The sequence below is a fragment of the Vigna radiata genome, unplaced genomic scaffold (assembly GCF_000741045.1).
Source record: "Vigna radiata var. radiata cultivar VC1973A unplaced genomic scaffold, Vradiata_ver6 scaffold_292, whole genome shotgun sequence".
Lineage (NCBI taxonomy): Eukaryota > Viridiplantae > Streptophyta > Magnoliopsida > Fabales > Fabaceae > Vigna > Vigna radiata.
The window spans coordinates 116,764-127,170 of record NW_014542031.1 but is presented as its reverse complement, the minus strand read 5'-3'; positions in this window follow the sequence as shown (position 1 = coordinate 127,170).

The following is a 10,407-nucleotide window of genomic DNA, read 5'->3' as shown; positions in this document are numbered from 1 at the left end:
ATATATATATATATATATATATATATATATATATATATATATATATATATATATATATATTTTGACATTTATGAGTACCTCGTGATGGAAATTGTGTATTGTATTTGCTAGCAAATATTTTTTAATTTTTATAGCTCAAAATTTATTCATATTTTAAGAGTTTGACTTTATGGCCTCTTTGTCAAACTTATTAGTAAGGAAGACAAAAATAAAATAAAATATGTTTTCAAGTTAAAAATTTTACAGAAAAGTTTATTTAGATAATTCTAATAGGGTAAGAAAATAGTAAATAAGGCTTTGATTATTGTCATGTTATTAAATTGTCTAAGAGAAGTTATACTTATTTCATTTAACCTTTTCAATAAATTATACTTTATATTTTTGTAATTTGTCACCTTTATTTTATTTAGAAATATACTTTATCTTACTAAAATTCTAATAAAAACTATAAAGACAGTTATACAATATAAAAATAAAAAAATTAAATAATTTTTAATTATTTGAAAGTTATTTATTCATCCCAAATCATATTAAACACCATTGTTTTTTCTTTAATTTTAAAGTAAACAAAATATATTGTATCTTACAAATTTCAATTTTTTTATAAAATGCAACAAAAATACATTGAAAAAGCAAATAATGTATATGTTAACAAAATGTAAATTTTTTATTATTCAACAATAATTATTTTCAAATAATTTTCATAATAAATTACTTTAAAAATCATATTTAACAAAAATTATGATAAACTAATAGTTTGAAACATTGTCCGAATAACCCATACAAATTAAATTAAATTTAACTTAATTAATGTCCTCATAGTAAATGGTAAATTTATTGATTAAAATAACTTTTAAATATAAGGAAATAGAACAGAATCAAATATTTTTTATATAACATTAATTTAGTATATTTACTAACCAAAGATGTTTTTCATTAATTTTAAATTTTATAATTTTTATTTATGAAAAAATGCTTTCATTATATTGATTTTATTTTTAATTTCTATATATTTATCATAAAGAATATTTGTTATTAATCTTCTACTATGTTTTAATATTTATACACAAATTTAAACACATTTTTAAAATAACACATTTTTAAACAGATACATGATATTTAAAGTAAAGTAAAAATAGAGATAAAATGCATCATCTGTAATGCAAAAAAAAAGTAAACAAATAAAAAGAAAATAACTCTACAATAATCAATATTATTGGATTTTAAGTATAACCTAGAAATCATAAAATAAAACTATAAAGAATATAAAAATATAATAATAATAATAATAATAATAATAATAATAATAGTAATAACGAAATTAATTTGTTATTATTGTCATTATCTTATTTAGAAATATATTAGAAACGGTAATTTTTTTGTAATGTAAAAAAAATAAAAAGTACTTTATATAAAAGTAAAAAAAAAAAGGAAACTCAGTAATTGTTTTAAGAGATAAATAGATATAAATATAAAAGGTTAAAAGCTAAAATAAAAAAGTTTCTTCTAATAAAATTTAAAAAGTTCTACAATTAAGTTGCTAAATTTTTTTCCTGGATATTAGTAATAGATTTAGAAAACATTAGAAAATAGTTTAAAGGGCATGTCAAACATAACTTTTAGGGACAGAAAAGTAAAATCAAAGTAAAATTAAGTGAAGATGTGATTTACATCCTTATATATGAATTTAGTCTCATTCATCAAGTTTTTATTATTATGAAAGTTGAATTTTTAAATTAATATTTATTTAGTTACATTCCTAACCTTCAAAAAAACAAATTAGAAAAGTTAAAAAAATAATAATTTGAAAAAACCCAATCAAAGCAATCAGAAAGTTAATTAAAAAATAATTAGAGATTTTGTTTATAATTAACTTATATTCTTAAATCGCTTAAGGAAATTATATATATATATATATATATATATATATATATATATATATATATATATATATATATATATATATATATTTAATGAAAAGTTGACCGTAGAAACACTTTTCAGTTTTACGAAAATTAAATAGAATTTTGAATGTAACTAAAAATTTTACCAATTCTAAAAGTCCCGAAATAGAATTGGGAAAAATGTAGTATGATGAAAAGAAAAAGTATTAAAATTGATGTGTGTATTTGTGAGTAATTAGTTATAAGTAAAGTTGGTGATTTGTAGAAAAAGGGTAAAGTCTGAATTCTTGATAATGCTTTGTACAACATTAATTTCATATTTTCATTTTTTTTTTTTCATTTACATGGGCTGATTTCGAAAGATTGCATATATGGAACGGAGTCTTGAATTGAGAGATAGGGCAGACCTATAAGAGATATGGTGTCTCTCACTGCATATACGCCGCTTTCGTTTCACTTACTTGAAAAGCTTGATTGTGAATAAATGCAAAATTTCATCAGATGCAGTGTTACCTTTCACTTTACTTCCTTTGTTACCTAAAGTGGAAACATTGAAAGTTCAAAACTGTGTGAATATGTCAAACGAAAATGTTTCTTTAACACCGCTTTTTGACACAAATTTGACACCGGTCACATATTAAATTTCTATTGGATATTGTCATTTAAATGAAAAACGTTTTTAAAAATCTGAGGAGGGTAATTTTGGAATTCTGATGATATGAAATTTCGTTTTGACGGTTTCATTTTCTTCTCTTGTTCACTTTGGTTCTGAACTTTCGTCTCTCCCATTCGTCTTTACATTCGGCTTCATCTCTCCAATCTCTTGCTTTCTCCATTCGACTTTCGTCTCATTCAAAGGCCTCATCTCAACCAAAAAAAAGATCTCTTTCGCAATTACTCTGTTGAGGTAAGTTCTCTTTCCCGTTTCGCATTTTGGGTCTCTTTGGCGTTGTGGCTCTGTTTCGGCTTTTCGCTCTCTTTCGCATTGTCTGGCTTCTCTTTCGCTCTCTTTGGCATTTTGTGTCTCTTTGGCGTTATTTATTCTTTTTGTGTTTTGTGAACCCTAATTTACCATTGATTTTTTATGCAGTTGCAATGGCTTCCGGAAATCCAAAGGTAAGTTAAAGTTTTGATATTTTATTTAGTCGCATTTTTTTGGTAAGTAATAACAATGTTTTCGTAATCTTTTGTAGTGGAGGGTCCGAATCTCTATGGATTCATCAACCATTGTTGAAATGAATCGTGTGCTGAGAGATATCCATGTACAACGAATTGCGATGATACCATTTAGGTGGTGTTTGGACCTACGTGAGGCTTTGGACATTAACTGTGAGTTATTGAAGGTTATGGTATGTAGGTGGGTCGGGCATGATGTTAGCTTTAGGGTGAGTCATCAATTGGTTCCATTTACAGTTTTGGATGTTTTCATGACCACTGGTTTAGGTATGGGGGGTTTAGAAATCCCCTTTGATGAATGTATATATGGTTTGGTTGGAGAAATGTTTAATAAAAAAAGCACAACTTTGAAGGATTTGGTCGACATGTTTAATGTCATTGTGTTAGACGAAAACATAGACGTTGATGTTGTGTCTAGGTTGTATATATTTGTGTGTTTGGTTGTTTTTTTCTTTCCTAGGAAGTCTAAGATTGTTGCTAACGTGCCATCAAAAGTCTTAGATGACCTAGATAGTTTGTGCTTATATGATTGGGCTAGCGGTGTACATAAACACCTTGTAGATAGTTTGAATAAAGGTATGAAAAAAATAATGGTCGGAGGTATCACTAGTGCACTGAGTCTAAGTGGCAATGTGGTCGGAGGTATCACCAACGTGGACAAGTGCAGCATAATGATCAACCAAGTTCTTCTACAACACTAGATGATGTCATACAACGCATTGACCAACTCCAGACCTACGTTGGTACAAGATTGGACGACCTAGAAGCACAAGTTGGTAACATTGAGAACCGACTGCAGCAATCTCCCACCCCATTTTATCATTTCACCTCGTAGTTATAAATTGGTGTTGACATGTATTTGCTTTCATTTGGAACTTGTATGCATTACTGGAATATTGTACTCTTTTTATTACTTCAATTGCGTATCGGAATTTCATAGTTTCGTCTTAAATTTTGTTTGAATGTTTTGCGTATTATATTTCACAAAATGTTAAGTAGTCAGATAATGGCGTATTTAATGGACAGTTAAACAGTTCAAAATCACTTATATACAACCAATTACATTTGAAGAAACTCAATAATGGTCAATGAACACTGGTATTGAATTGTGGTCCCCTATGTTATCACTGGTGGCTCCTTCAGTTCAACAGGATGTCCAAAATCTTGTTCAGACTCGCGTAATCGTTTACAGCTTGCTTGTAAACGATTACAAAGCACATTTTGACAGCATACATAGAAGAACTTGACTTCAGTCAAGATTCTCAACATGGGTGGTCCCCCCTTACATCATGGGGGACCCAGAACATTAGGTACAGACATCTCCTCACTTAAGAACCTAAAATTACAATTTAAACCACTGGACTTGGGTAAAAACACACTATGGTCCCCTATGTTATCACTGGTGGCTCCTTCAGTTCAACAAGATGTCTAAAATCTTGTTCAGACTCGTGTAATCGTTTACAGCCTGCTTGTAAACGATTACAAGGCACATTTTCACATGAAACATATCAGAACTTCACTTCACTCAAGATTCTCAACATGGGTGGTCCCCCTCCCCCTACATCATGGGGGACCCAGAACATTAGGTTGAAGCCTCTTCTCACTCAAGAACCTAAAATTACAATTTAAACCACTAGACTTGGGTAAAAACACATTATTGTCCCCTATATTATCACTGGTGGCTCCTTCAGTTCAACAGGATGTCCAAAATCTTGTTCAGACTTGCCTAATCGTTTACAACCTACTTGTAAACGATTACAAGGCACATTTTCACATGAAACATATCAGAACTTCACTTCACTCAAGATTCTCAACATGGGTGGTCCCCCCTACATCATGGGGGACCCAGAACATTAGGTTGAAGCCTCTCCTCACTCAATAACCTAAAATTACAATTTAAACCACTGAACTTGGGTAAAAACCCACTATAGTCCCCTATGTTATCACTGGAGGCTCCTTCAATTTAACAAGATGTCCAAAATCTTGTTCAGACTCGCGTAATCGTTTACAGCTTGCTTGTAAACGACTACAAGGCACATTTTCACAGCAGAGGTACCAGAACTTCATCTGTGGTTCCCTATGTTTTAACAGTTGGCTCCTTCAGTTAAACAGGTTGTCCATAATCTATGTTAGACTCGCGTAATCGTTTACAGGGCCATAGTAAACGATTACATTGAACAATTTACCACTATTATCTTCACCAATTCAACTATATTCATCAATTCATAACCATTACTTAAATTTTTTTTCACAAACATTATCAATGGCAAATCCAAAAATATAAACCACTTCAATAACAGACACAATAAATTTGCAATTTTCAATTACATAAATGGATTGAACCAAACATGGATGTTCTATATATTGATCGAAATAGGTTTAATTTCAACGTCCTATTCTTGTCCTAAGAGTGAAGTCTAATACAATAATTATTCATTTTTCTTTCTAACTACTACATTTGCGGTGTATGGTGTCCTAAGTGCTTGGTTCTTATAACACCTTCTTGATCCAATCTTAACATACGTCTTCAACTGTGATTGGTTGTTGGACATTCCACCCGGTGCATTTGGCGACATTCCACCTTGTTCAGTGTTGCACTTCCCACCCGCTTCCTCATTCGACATTCCACTAGGGGAAACAAATGCACTGTTACTGTTAGTGAATGCTTGTGGACGTCCAACACTTTGTACACCATCATCTGTATTTGTCCTTTTAGGTGTTTTTCTTGCCTTCTCCTCCGCCAACTTTGCCTCTACGACATTCACCTTCCTTTTAAGCTCTTCAATTATAGATCGTTCAAAGTGGAAACATACATCGTTGAAAAGGAATGACGAACGGTCAACTGCTCAAAGAAAATAACTCAAATGAAAATCCCAAAAGAAAAAACCAAGAAACCAAAAGGAATGACGAAGAAACCACAGGAAACCCAATACCCAAACGTAAAACCCAAAACCCAAAACCCAAACCTACAACAAAATGGTTTGAGATAGCATTTACTTTGCTCCAACGACGTTGCAGTCCCGAACTTCCCATTTCGACCAAGCTGCGACAGAGAAAGAGATGGAGAAGGAAATCGCAGGGAGAACCAAATGTGAGAGAGAGAACGAAATCTGAGAGGCAAAACCTAATGAAACTGGAAAGGGTATAATCAGTACAAAAAGTTTTTAAAACTATTCATTTTCCATACTAGTTTTTTGGAAAAATAAAACAACCAATGAGCGCTTGACACCTGTCGGTGTCAAAACTGTATCAAATTTTGGGTGTCAAAATAACGGAATCCTTTTTCAATAACATATACATTCTCACTAACCTGATTTTACATGGCTTTTGGTTTCTCGTTGCAGCTAATTATACCCAACTTAAAACATCTGATGTGGGTAAAAATGAATTAAAGATGATTGTGGACGAAAAATTTTAGTTAAATCTTTTACACAGCTTAAAAGTTCTCGCTCTGTGCTTTGATATTGAGTGTGATGAATTTCCGGAGGATGGATTTCTACAACAGTTGCCAAATATAAAGAAGCTTGTGGTGTGGAGTTGTTCATTCAAGGTGATTTTCTGCCATCAAAGACCTAATAATACTGAACTTCTTTTACAATTGAAAGAATTACGCTTGGAATCCCTTAAAGAGCTAGTTTCCATTGGGTTTGAAAACTTTTGGACTGAGCCCTTTGTCAGAAATCTAGAAACTTTTGAAATCATTAGATGTTCCAGTTTGGAAAACTTGGTAAATGTACAGTGTCTTTCTCAAATCTAACATGTTTAAAAGTAGAAAATTGTGATTGCTTATCATATTTGTTGACATCCTTAACAGCCAAAAGTTTAGGTCGACTTCAAAGAATGGAGATACAAGAGTGTAAATCAATTGAAGAAATAGTATCTAAAGAAAGGGAGGAATCACGTGAGGATGAGATAATATTTTCGCAGCTAAGTTATTTAAAACTTCATGAGTTATTGAATCTGCTATGGTTCTATCGAGGAAGTTTAAGTTTCCCATGCTTAAAGTCGATGAAAGATCTGTTATCTCTGAAGGCAGCAGACAGAATTCAGTATATATCTGCGACGATTTTAGTATGTTGAAATGAATATTGAGATGTTTTTTTATGAGTATAAAACTTACGAAGGAATATTCTATACATGCTTTATGTTTACATTCCAAATCTAGTTCATCATATTCCATAAATATTACCATCGGTTTAAGTTATTAGAGTCTACTTAACTGAAGGCTTTTGCCCGTGAATATTTATATTTATTATTTTATCTTCAGTTTTAGTTTCTATGCACTGTCAATGTCTATTTATAGATGAGTAACCAATCATTGTAGGTATTATAAAAATCATTAAACATACCATATGTGATTTTTGATTGAATGTTAATGCAAAAATTCTTACACTATCTCGATCATGTACTGTTTTTAGGAAAATGTTTCGTTGACACATTTCATTTAACACACTTTTGACACACGCCACATGGTCTCGTTCGGTTGGTTGTTTGGGTGAAGAAACTCAACTCTTTTTTAAATGATCCGGAGGATAATTTTGGAAAACGAAATGTATGAAATTTAATTTTCGCGGTTTCATTTTTATCCTTCGTTCAATTTGGCTTGGGTCTGTCGCCTCCTCTCTCCATTGGCCTCCTCCTCTCTCCATTCGCCTGCTCCTCTCTCCATTCGCCTCCTTCTTTCTCCATTCGCTTCATCTCTCACATTGCTCCCTAACGCGCTTCAGCTCTCTTTCTCGTTTTAGGTTTGTTTGGCATTGTTGCTATGTTTCGTTTTGGGTTTGGGTGTCTTTCGCTTTTTCACTTAAGTTCTTTTCTCGTTTTGGGTTTGTTTAGTGTTGTGGCTTTGTTTCGTTTTGGGTTTGGGTGTCTTTCGCTTTTTCACTAAGTTCTTTTCTCGTTTTGGGTTTGTTTAGTGTTGTGGCTTTGTTTCGTTTTGGGTTTGGGTGTCTTTCGCGTTGTCGCTCTCTTTCTCATTGTCTCGCTTTTCGAACACTAGTGTATTTTTGTTGTCTTTATTGTTTTTGTGTTTTGTGAACCCTAATCCACCACCATTGATTTATTTGTATGAAATATGTGCAGTTGCAATGGCGTCAACTTACAGTGGTCCATGACAATGAACCAAGAATAAGATATGAGTCTCTGTCCTCCTTTGGTTATGTGGAGAATGAAGAGGGAGTGTGGGTTCCGAAAGGGACACAACCAATGAACAACATCAACGTATAGTGGTCCATGACATTGAACAACCAATGTTTCCTGTATTATATTTGACAAAATCTTAAGTAGTGAAATAAAGTCGTACTTAATGGATAGTAAAACACTAGATAATCACCTACAACGTTCAAAACAGACTGCTATTCACCAGTGGTCCTCCACATTTTCACTGGTGGCTCCTTCTGTTCAACAGGATGTGCAGAACCCAAATCAGACACGCGTAATCGATTACAACCCCTTGTAAACGATTACAATGCAATTTTTTGCACCAGACATGGCAAAACTTCACTTAACACAGTAATATCTCAATGGGAGGTCCCCACCTCCAACTTGGGGGACCCAAAACATTAAGATGCAGTCAGTCCTCACTAAAGAACATAAAATTACAACTAAAAGAACTGGACTTGGGTCAAAACACACTACTATTAACCAGTGGTCCCCCACGTGATCACTGGTGGCTCCTTCAGTTCAACAGGATGTGCATAATCCAATTCAGACATGCGTAATCGTTTACAACCCCTTGTAATCGATTACAATGCAGTTTTTTGCACCAGACATGACAAAACTTCACTTAACACTATAATCTCTCAATGGGTGATCCCCACCTCCATCTTGGGGGACCCAAAACATTAAGATGCAGTTGTTCCTCACTAAAGAACATAAAATTACAACTAAAATAACTGGACTTGGGTCTAAAGACACTGTTATTCACCAGTGGTCCCCCACGTGTTCACTGGTGGCTCCTTCAGTTCAACAGGATATGTAGAATCCAATTCAGACACGCGTAATCGTTTACAACCCCTTGTAATCTATTACAATGCAATTTTTTGCACCAGACATGACAAAACTTCACTTAACACTATAATCTCTCAATGGGTGGTCCCCACCTCCATCTTGGGGGACCCAAAACATTAAGATTTAGCCATTCCTCACTAAAGAACATAAAATTACAACTAAAAGAACTGGATTTGGGTCAAAAGACATTGCTATTCACCAGTGATCCCCCACGTGTTCACTGGTGGCTCCTTCAGTTCAACAGGATGTGCAGAATCCTATTCAGACACGCATAATCGTTTACAACCCCTTGTAATCGATTACAATGCAATTTTTTTCACCAGACATGGTAGAACTTCACTTAACACTATAATCTCTCAATGGGTGGTCCCCACCTCCATCTTGGGGGACCCAAAACATTAAGATGCAACCATTCCTCACTAAAGAATAGAAAATTACAACTAAAAGAACTGGACTTGGGTCAAAAGACACTGTTATTCACCAGTGGTCCCCCACGTGTTCACTGGTGGCTCCTTCAGTTCAACAGGATGTGCGAAATCCAATTCAGACACGTGTAATCGTTTACAACCCCTTGTAATCGATTACAATGCAGTTTTTTGCACCAGACATGGCAGAACTTCAATTGTGGTCCCTTATGTTTTCATTGGTGCCTCATTATGTTCAACAGGTTGTTAAAAATTGAAATTACAACACAATAATAAACAATTACAACACACAATTTAGCATCATCATCTTCACCAATTCAGTCAAATTCATCATATCACTAGCATTATCACTTCCAAAAAATGGATGCTTCAAAATTTAAAATGTACACCAAATCAAAATATAAACCACTTCAATAACATAAATACATGCAACCAAACATTCATCTACTATATATTGCAAGATATAGGTTTAATTACAACATCAAGTTCTTATCCTATTCAACATCAAGTTTTTGTTCTATTCAAAATACCATACAATAATCACTAATTTTTCTTTCTAGGTCCTACAATTCCTGTGTATGGTGTCCTCAAGGCTTGGCTCTTATAACGCATTCTTCTTCCCATCCTCACATAGGTCTTCAATTGTGGTTCGGTGTTGCACATTACATCCGATGTGTTCTGCGACATTCCACCATGTTCGGTCTGAGAAATAATGACGAACCATTGCTCATCCGTCAAGTACTCGTTCAAAGTGCAAACATACATCGCTGAAAAATAATGACGAACCGTCAACTGCTCAACAAAAAACAAAACAAATGTAAACACAAAAGGAAATAACAAAAAAACCCAAAAACTAAGAACCAAGAACCGAATACCCAAACCAAAAACCAAAT